This window comes from Salvelinus fontinalis, chromosome 42 (genome assembly GCF_029448725.1).
Source record: "Salvelinus fontinalis isolate EN_2023a chromosome 42, ASM2944872v1, whole genome shotgun sequence".
In the NCBI taxonomy this organism is placed as follows: Eukaryota; Metazoa; Chordata; class Actinopteri; order Salmoniformes; family Salmonidae; genus Salvelinus; species Salvelinus fontinalis.
In genome coordinates this window covers 522462-533156 of record NC_074706.1, presented here as the reverse complement: position 1 = coordinate 533156, position 10695 = coordinate 522462, and positions in this window count along the sequence as shown.

Below are 10695 nucleotides of genomic sequence, written 5' to 3'. Positions count from 1 at the left end.
ATAGTGGAGTTTGGAGTGTAACTGTTTGAGGTTGTGGACAGGTGTCTTTTATACTGATAACAAGTTCAAACAGGTGCCATTAATACAGGTAACGAGTGGAGGACAGAGGAGCCTCTTAAAGAAGAAGTTACAGGTCTGTGAGAGCCAGAAATTTTGCTTGTTTGTAGGTGACCAAATACTTATTTTCCACCATAATTTGCAAATAAATTCATAAAAAATCCTACAATGTGATTTTCTGGATTTTTTCCCCTCATTTTGTCTGTCATAGTTGAAGTGTACCTATGATGAAAATTACAGGCCTCTCTCATCTTTTTAAGTGGGAGAACTTGCACAATTGGTGGCTGACTAAATACTTTTTTGCCCCACTGTACATGCATTGAGAGATTCCCAATTATTTATTTATATTATTTAACATAATGTGACTGGCAAAATGGGTGTTGTATGTGGAGGATGAGGGCTCCAGTAGGTATCTCAGACAGGGGGGGGAGGGAGGTCTACGAGGGTTTTATAAATAAGCATCAACCAGTGGGTCTTGAGACAGGTATACAGAGATGACCAGTTTACAGAGTAGTAGAATGCAGTGATGTGTCCTATAAGGCGCATTGGTGGCAAAACTGATGGTTTTGCTCAACTCCTCTCGTCCTCTTCTCTGTCCTCCCCTCTCCTTTTGAAAACGGTTAAAGGTAATTGAGGAGGGTAGTTGAGGAAACAAGGAAACAAATGTGTCTCTGTGGGTCAGTTGGTGGAGCATGGTGCTTGCAACGCCGGTGATGTGGGTTCGATTCCCATGGGGGACAGGTATGAAAGATATGTTCCATTCTAAATTCCCCTCAAATATATGAGTCACTTATCCTGTTGGGGATGGGGGCGCTGTTTAGACTATTTATGCTAATTTGGCTAATTTTTTAAACGGCTTCCCACAAAATCCTTGATCGTACAATATGCATATTATTATTATTATTGGATAGAAAACAGTCTATAGTTTCTATAGGAGTTGAAATTTTGTCTCTAAGTGGAACAGAGCCCATTCTACAGCAATTTCCCTGACATGGAGTCAGATTTGAGAAATGTTGGCCACTCTTCTGAAGTCAGTTAAAAGGGCACTGTCGTTGCTATGACTATACGGACACTTCTTACGTCTTCCCCTGGATGCCTTTACGTGATGACGATTCCAACGGGGTCGATTGCGCGTTCACAGGCCCTACAAATGAAAAAACCCTGAAGCTAGTCATTCTTTGGGAGCTGCGTCATGAGCCTAGAGGACACCGGCGCGCACCTGTTCCAAGCGTTAGTTTAGCCTGTTATATTTCTCCGGTCATCTTTTCACTCGTTATAGGAGTTAAAAACATCATAAGGTAGTTAATTTAAAGCGTTTTATAGCAATTTATATCCGTTTAGTGCGATTTTGGGACATTTATTTTTGCAACGATGTGAAAAGTTGGGCACGCTTTTCAGTTCATCCCGAACGCAGTTGACATTTCCACATGGCAAGAGGACAGCTTTCCACCAAAAGACGATTTCTCCCAAGAAAGGATCCTTTGCCCAAGATACTGATGGAAGAACAGCTCAAGGTAGGACATTTTTATTATGATAAATCGTGTTTCTGTCGAAACATTTTAGTGGCTTAGGACGCCATGTTTTTTGACGTAGCTTCGCTTGGCGCAAACTGTATTGAAAAGTAAGGATAAATTAAAAAATGTAATAACGCAATTGTATTAAGAATTAAATTGTCTATCAATCCCTGTCCACCCTATATTTTTTAGTCACGTTTATGAGTATTTATGTATAAGAGTAGATCACTGTCTAAGTGGCGCAAGGACTTTTTCTTTACCAGCTTGTCTACATTTCACATTGTCTAACCATGATTTTGGTGGCTAAATATAAACATTTTCGATCAAACTGTATATGCATGTTGTAATGTGATGTTACAGGAGTGTCATCGGAAGAATTCTGAGAAGGTTAGTGAAAAAATTAATATCTTTTGGCGATGTTGACTTTTATCGCTCACTTTGGCTAGAATCAATGCTGGGCTGCTAATTGCTATGTGCTAAGCTAATATAACGATTTATTGTGTTTTCGCTGTAAGACACTTAGAAAATCTGAAATATTGTCTGTATTCACAGGATCTGTGTCTTTCGATTCGTGTATGCTGTGTATTTTTACGAAATGTTTGATGATTAGTAGTTAGGTAAACACGTTGCTCATTGTAATTATTCTAGTCCATTTGTGATGGTGGGTGCAATTGTAAACTATGCCATCTACCTGAAATATGCACTTTTTTCTAACAAAACCTATCCCATACCATAAATATGTTATCAGACTGTCATCTAATGAGTTTTTTTGTTGGTTAGGGGCTATAAATATCTTAGTTTAGCCGAATTGGTGATGGCTACTGGTGTTGGTGGACAAATAAAAGATGGTGGATTATGCTAATGTGTTTTTAGGTAATAGATGTACATCTTTACATATTGTGTCTTCCCTGTAAAACATTTTAAAAATCGGAAATGTTGACTGGATTCACAAGATCTGTGTCTTTCATTAGCTGTATTGGACTTTAATGTGTGAAAGTTAAATATTTTAAAAAAATATTTTTTTTGAATTTCGCGGCACTGGTTTTTCAGTGGGGGGGGGGGGGGTGCCGCTAGCGCCACGCTGATCCTAGACAGGATAAGTGAGAAAAACATTTTCAGGTGCCCTATTGAGGGCGGGATGATTATCGAATACAATGTACTTGCAATTAGGGCATATGTTAATGTCATGTTCCCTGATATCAGGACGTGTCCATTGGTCAGTTCTGGTTTCATGAGACTGATGGCTTCTCAACACAGATAATTTGTTTACATAGCAGGTTAGGATAACTAATGTGGTAGGTTAGGATAATAATCTGGGGTAAAAATACTTTAAAGTACTACTTAAGTAGTTTTTTGGTGGTATCTGTACTTTACTATGTATTTTGACATCTTTTACTTTACTACATTCCTAAAGAAAATGATGTACTTTCTACACATCCTGACACCCAAAAGTACTCGTTACATTGTGAATGCTTAGCAGGACAAGAGAACTGTCCAATTCACACACTTATCAAGAGAACATTCCTGGTCATCCCTTCCGCGTCTGATCTAGCGGACTCACTAAACACATGTTGTCTGAGTTTTGGAGCGTTCCCCTGGCTATCCATAAATAAAATGGTGCATTCTGGTTTGCTTAATATAAGGAATTTGAAATGATTTACACTTTTACTCTTGATACTTAAGAAGTATTTTTTAGCAATTGCATTTACTTTTGATACTTAAGTATATTTAAACTAAATACTTTTAGTAGTATTTTACTGGGTGACTTTCACTTGAGTCCATTTCTATTAAGGTATCTTTACTTTTACTCAAGTATGACAATTGGGTACTTTTTCCACCACTGGTGGTTGGTTAGGTGAATTAGCAGTGGCAGGTTAGGACAGGGGTTCCCAAACGTTTTGGCTCACGCCCCCCTTATACATATTTTGAAATCCCTAACACTTTACCATGATGTATTCACAGACATTTGTTTGCATTTCACTTCACACTGTTATTTGGCAATTTACATGAGTAATAACCAGAATCTCTCTATACATAAACCTATTCTTAATCCATCTATAGTCACTCGAATGAATGAGATGGATGAGCCCGATGCTGGGAACACGGCATTTGAATCCTGGCCTTTATGCTTGACACGGATAAGCGTAGTACATCTTCCACATTCGTGAGGCGTGACTGTTGCTTGTTCTTAATGTATGTACCTGCGGAAAAAGTTGTTTCGCAGAGATAGGTCGATGCAAAAGTGATCAGTTTATCCAATGCAATTTCAGATAATCCTGGGAATTATCCTGCAATTGACAGACATAATACATCAAGCGGGCTGCATAGTGGATCCTGTGTATGGAAGGTCCTGGAGTGAGTCATTTAGCTCCGATGACAGGTAGCTGCCAGAGTGGTGGTTTTCGTGCGTCTCCTCTTGAAAATACTGTACCTTCTGAAATGTCCAATAAATCATCGGAGGTGATGAGTGATCATTTATTTTGTTGCATCAAGGTATAGTTCTACTTTTTTTGATTAATCAATAAACTGACTGTGTCTTTTGCCACATCATATATTCCCCGGGGAACAGTGTTATCAGACAGAGGGATTTGTTTGAGCTGACTCGCTATTTTCTCACCATACATACACAGTTTAACACATTGCTATTGCTACAAGGAGAGTAGTAGATACAAGTAATAATAGTACCACAAGTAATAGTAGTATATATATATATGTGTGTGATATATAGTGCACAATAAATTAAAATAATCGCCCCTGATTCTTTGCAACGGAGTGGAATCATGAACAGTGGTTTCTTTGTTATGCTCGCCCTTTTCCCCGGAATTGCCTCCCGGAATTGCCTCCCGGATTTGCCTTTTTGTCAGCACTTTCACCACTCTGCCAATCAACCAACTCCGCCCAATCGCGACACAGGCCTACGCGAAACCAACCCACCCAGTTCGTAGTCTGCTCGACAGGCAGTGGAGGTAGCTGAGGTTTAATCTCTCAAACGGCTAAAGGCGTCCGCATACTTTCCTCCCAGCTGTAACAGTTTGAAAGAGTATTATGACGATATTTTGTGAAGTTTTTGGTTAATTTGGACATCGGAAATGTTTTCTTTCGACTGTTCGGGCACACAATTTTTTAAAACGAGGCGACTCGTTTTCATGCACTTTTTTTCCATTGTGATATACTGCACCAAACATCTTAGTTCGATGTAAAATTGCGCGACTAAGATCTACGCACAAATGTATGACAGATTTCTTGAGTTATGTTCGATTAAATCTGACTATTTTGAGGAAGTGTATACTGGATACGGCGTTTCAATATGGACTAGCAGTATTATTGCAGCTTTTTTCTTGTTTCTCAAACTAAGGTCTTTTAAGGGAGTATACAAGTGCCAACCGAAATGAAGCATGCTGACGCATTAACTCTGCCCTCGCGGAGGGCAACTAGTCTAGAGATGCTACTGACAGTGATTGCGAGATGCCGGACAAAAGGCCATTTTAAAACCACCCGTGACTCCCGCTGTGACTACAGAACAGAGGTTGTTGGTGTGAGGAGCTATAGGAGGACAGGCTCATTGTAACGCCATCAATGGAAACGAGTCAAATACATCACATTTACGGAAAACACGTTTGACGCGTTCCATTTATTCCATTACAATGAGCCCGTCTTCCTATAGCTCCTCCAACCAGCCCCCTCTGCTACAGACATCCCCAAGCTCAAACTAACATTAAAAAACAACATAGCGTGTAAACAAAACGTTGTAAATAGCCAATAAACATGACAACAAAGTCACACTTTAGTAGACTTTCGGGTAAATTCTGCCAACTTCTATGCCTGTGCACTTATTTATTTGTGTGATTAGCTACCATTGCCTCATTAGCTATGAGGACGCAGAGGTCCGGACTTCACAAAACAAAGATTTTGTTTGTATATATATGCAAGAATATCAGCGAAGAGAGCTTTATCAACGCTGGGAGCAATGTTTAGATGTTGCCCTGTATGTATTATGTACTATATATATATCACACACACACTGTATTTGTGTGTGATATATATATAGTACATAATACATACAGAGCAACATCTAAACATTGCTCCCAGCGTTGATAAAGCTCTCTTCGCTTATATTCTTGATCTGACTGAGTTATAATCGCACCTGCTTCTTTGCGAAGGAGCGGAATCATGACCAGTGGTTTGTTCGTTATGTTCTCCCGCGTCCCCCGGATTTGCCTTTTAGCAGCATATTCCCCACTCTCTCAAACAACTAAATCCGTCCTCTCGCGGCACAGGCCAACGTGAAACGAACTACCCCAGTTCATAGTCGGCTCAATAGGAATTGGAGGCTGCTGAGACAGTGGATGATGCTGAGGAAGCGCGGCTCATAGCAAAAAATATGCTAAGTAAAAGTAACTAATAATGCTAACTTTTATTTGTTCTTGCTGTCCTCCAAATAGCGTTGTAACGTTTTTTTTTTATTGTATAGAAATGCAGTAAATGAGCATCAATCTCACCTACCAATTTACACTTTCCTCAACCACTGACCACTTACCGGTTTCCAATTTATTGTTGAAAGGAAGATGGAGGAGTCGGGTACAGGACAAACTTTTTCTAAATGAGAATCTCCCATCATTGTTCACTACACCTGTACCTAACTAGTGCATGAATAAAACATGGCATGGCATACTGAGTGTATCAGTTATCAGTATAATAAAAACATGGACTGGACTATCAGTAATGTTCACTAGTAAGCTACACTACAGTAGTTATCAGTATAATGAAAACATGGACTGGACTACCAGTAATGATCACTAGTAGGATACACTACAGTAGTTATCAGTATAATGAAAACATGGACTGGACTATCAGTAATGTTCACTAGTAAGCTACACTACAGTAGTTATCAGTATAATGAAAACATGGACTGGACTACCAGTAATGATCACTAGTAGGATACACTACAGTAGTTATCAGTACAATGAAACCATGGACTGAACTATCAGTAATGTTCACTAGTAGGATACACTACAGTAGTTATCAGTACAATGAAACCATGGACTGGACTATCAGTAATGTTCACTAGTAGGATACACTACAGTAGTTATCAGTATAATGAAAACATGGACTGGACTATCAGTAATGTTCACTAGTAGGATACACTACAGTAGTTATCAGTATAATGAAAACATGGACTGGACTAACAGTAATGTTCACTAGTAGGATACACTACAGTAGTTATCAGTATAATGAAAACATGGACTGGACTTCAGTAATGTTCACCAGTAGGATACACTACAGTAGTTATCAGTATAATGAAAACATGGACTGGACTATCAGTAATGTTCAATAGTAGGATACACTACAGTAGTTATCAGTATAATGAAACCATGGACTGGACTATCAGTAATGTTCAATAGTAGGATACACTACAGTAGTTATCAGTATAATGAAAACATGGACTGGACTATCAGTAATGTTCACTAGTAGGATACACTACAGTAGTTATCAGTATAATGAAAACATGGACTGGACTATCAGTAATGTTCACTAGTAGGATACACTACAGTAGTTATCAGTATAATGAAAACATGGACTGGACTAACAGTAATGTTCACTAGTAGGATACACTACAGTAGTTATCAGTATAATGAAAACATGGACTGGACTATCAGTAATGTTCACCAGTAGGATACACTACAGTAGTTATCAGTATAATGAAAACATGTACTGGACTAACAGTAATGTTCTCTAGAAGGCTACACTACAGTAGTTATCAGTATAATGAAAACATGGACTGGACTATCAGTAATGTTCACTAGTAGGATACACTACAGTAGTTATCAGTATAATGAAAACATGGACTGGACTATCAGTAATGTTCACTAGTAGGATACACTACAGTAGTTATCAGTATAATGAAAACATGGACTGGATTAACAGTAATGTTCACTAGTAGGATACACTACAGTAGTTATCAGTATAATGAAAACATGGACTGGACTAACAGTAATATTCACTAGTAGGCTACACTACAGTAGTTATCAGTATAATGAAAACATGGACTGGACTACAGTAATGTTCACTAGTAGGATACACTACAGTAGTTATCAGTATAATGAAACCATGGACTGGACTATCAGTAATGTTCACTAGTAGGATACACTACAGTAGTTATCAGTATAATGAAAACATGGACTGGACTACCAGTAATGATCACTAGTAGGATACACTACAGTAGTTATCAGTATAATGAAAACATGGACTGGATTCCCAGTAATGTTCACTGGTAGACTACACTACAGTAGTTATCAGTATAATGAAAACATGGACTGGACTACCAGTAATGTTCACTAGTTGGTTACACTACAGTAGTTATCAGTATAATGAAAACATGGACTGGACTATCAGTAATGTTCACAGCCTCCTGTTGCTCCTATCACCTTCGTGAAAACAATGGCACTATACTTTGCTTAATTTGTCAATAGGGGGAGCTGTTAGCACTTTTTTTTTTTGACATTGCCAAATTAAACTGCCTAGTACTCAATTCTTGCTCGTACAATATGCATATTATTGTTATTATTGGATAGAAAACACTCTCTAGTTTCTATAAGCGTTGGAATTATGTCTCTGAGTGGAACAGAACTCATTCTACAGCACTTTTCCTGACAGGGAGTGAGATTTCAGAAATCTTGGCCTCTGGTCCCAGGTCAGTTTTAATGTCCCTGTGAATGCTATGAGGATACAAACACTGCCTACGCCTTCCTCTAGATGTCAGTAAGTGGTGACAATTTGAATGGAGTTGATTGCGCAATCAGGGCCTGTATAAAACACAAAAGACAGGAAGGAGCTTTCTTTCGGACCCTGTGCTCGACGCACAATGGACATCGGGACTGGCCTCTTTCCAAGCCTTGGTTTAGCCAGTAATATATCGCCGGTCATGTTTTTACTCGTTATAGGTGTTAAAAACATCATAAGGTAGTTAATTTAAACCGTTTTATAGCAATTTATATCCGTTTAGTGCGATTTTGAGGCATTTATTTGTGACGTCCTTCCATGAGCTGGGGACATTTCCTGTACATACCGAACGTTAGTGGCCAGTTCGACGGGACAAGAGGACATCTTTCGACCAAAAGACGATTAGACCGGAGAAAGGATACATTGCCCAAGATTCTGATGGAAGAACAGCTCAAAGTAAGCACTATTTATGATGATAAATCGCTGTTCTGTTGAAAAATGTTAAACGCATATATCGCCTTTTTGTTTGGTATAGCTTCGCTTGGCGAACCCTGTATTGCACAGTAAGGATAATTTTAGAAATGTAATTCAGCGATTGCATTAAGAACTAATTTGTCTTTCGATTCCTGTCAACCCTGTATTTTTTAGTCAAGTTTATGATTAGTTATAGATTAGACTAGATCACTCTCAAAGATGGCGCCCGACATTTTCAGGCCAGTTTTGCTACTATTCTCATTGTATAACCACGTTTTTTTGTGGCTAAATATGCACATTTTTGAACAAACCCTATATGTATGTTGTAATATGATGTTACAGGAGTGTCATCGGAAGAATTCTGAGAAGGTTAGTGAAAAAATTAATATATTTTGGTGATGATAACGAGATCGCTCCCTTTGCCTTGAATTCATGCTGGGGTAACGTTTGCACATGTGGTATGCTAATATAACGATTTATTGTGTTTTCGCTGTAAAACGCTTAGAAAATCTGAAATATTGTCTGAATTCACAAGATCTGTGTCTTTCCATTGCTATGCTTTGTCTATTTTTATGAAATGTTTTATGATGAGTAAATTGGTAATACACGTTGCTCTCTGTAGTAATTCTAGTCGCTTTGGGGAGATTTGTGATGGTGGCTGCAATGGCAAACTATGATTTATACCTGAAATATGCACATTTGCTCCCGGATCCGGGAGCTCCCGGATCCGGGTTTCTGAGGCAGTAGAAGTTTAAACCAGTTCTGCCAGTTCATGTCCTGACATGTTAGAATGTTCCAATGTGGTTAGACAAAAATATGACAGTTCACACAGTCAACACCTAGAGTTGCTATCAAACAGATAGGTCATATTTCTGGTTTGTCCATAACTTGTTTCCTGCTTGTAGCAGGGTGCGGTTACAGGAATCGTTCTAACTATAAGTCACATGATTTCTTGAGAAAAGTTTTCTGCAGTTAGGGTGTCTAAAGCAAGTCAAGGTGTCATTGGATGAATGTCAACAAGATGTATAACCAGCATTGTTAAAATAACTATGTTTTAATTCAATCTGTTCATGCCCTAAAGTTCATGCCCTAAAACCCTCAAATTCAAAATCTTGACCTCAAATTAGACCGGGGACATTAGACCTGGACCTCTGATTTAGACCTGGGACACTAGGTGGGTGCAATCAATTATCAGGTAGAAGAGAAAACAGCCCCATTTCAAGATTTGAATACCCCTGCCCTAAAATAAGACTATGTTCAAATGTAGTCCATGAAGAGGTTGGCCTATTAGGAATATGTGCACAACTATTAACCTCACATGTAGCTGTAGCAATTGGGCCAGGGGTATTCACATGTTACCCTACGAGGACTACTGCTGGTTTTCTGTTCAACCTGATAATTGATGGCAACACCTGGTGACCCAGGTCTAAATCAGTCCCTGATTAGAGGAATACTTTTAGAAAAGCAGTGGAACTGGTTTAGAAATCCAGATTTGAATTTGAGGGGATTAGGCCTACAGCTAACGACATTGAGAGAAAGATGGTGCTCCAGATAGTCTTTTTCTGTATAGGAACATTATCACATCTCACAACGCCTGGAGAAGTATGTATCACGTCAGGAAACCCATTCATGGGACATATTATTATATTGCAATCTTCTGAGACTCGCAGCGCAGCCGAAAAAAAAAAGTACCTGGAACGCTGCCAGACAGTTTGCAAGTATTTACAAAAATAACATTAACATTTGACAATTGAACAAATAAAACCATTTTTGTAATTTTCCTTACATTCTGTCATCATTTGAGATCTGGGCCATTTGATTTTTACTTGTTCAAATTACTTGAGAGGAATTGCAATTTTTACGACATTGTGAGCTCTAAAGTCTTCCCCAGTTTGAATAAGAATTAGCCTACCTGCCAGTCATCAAAACA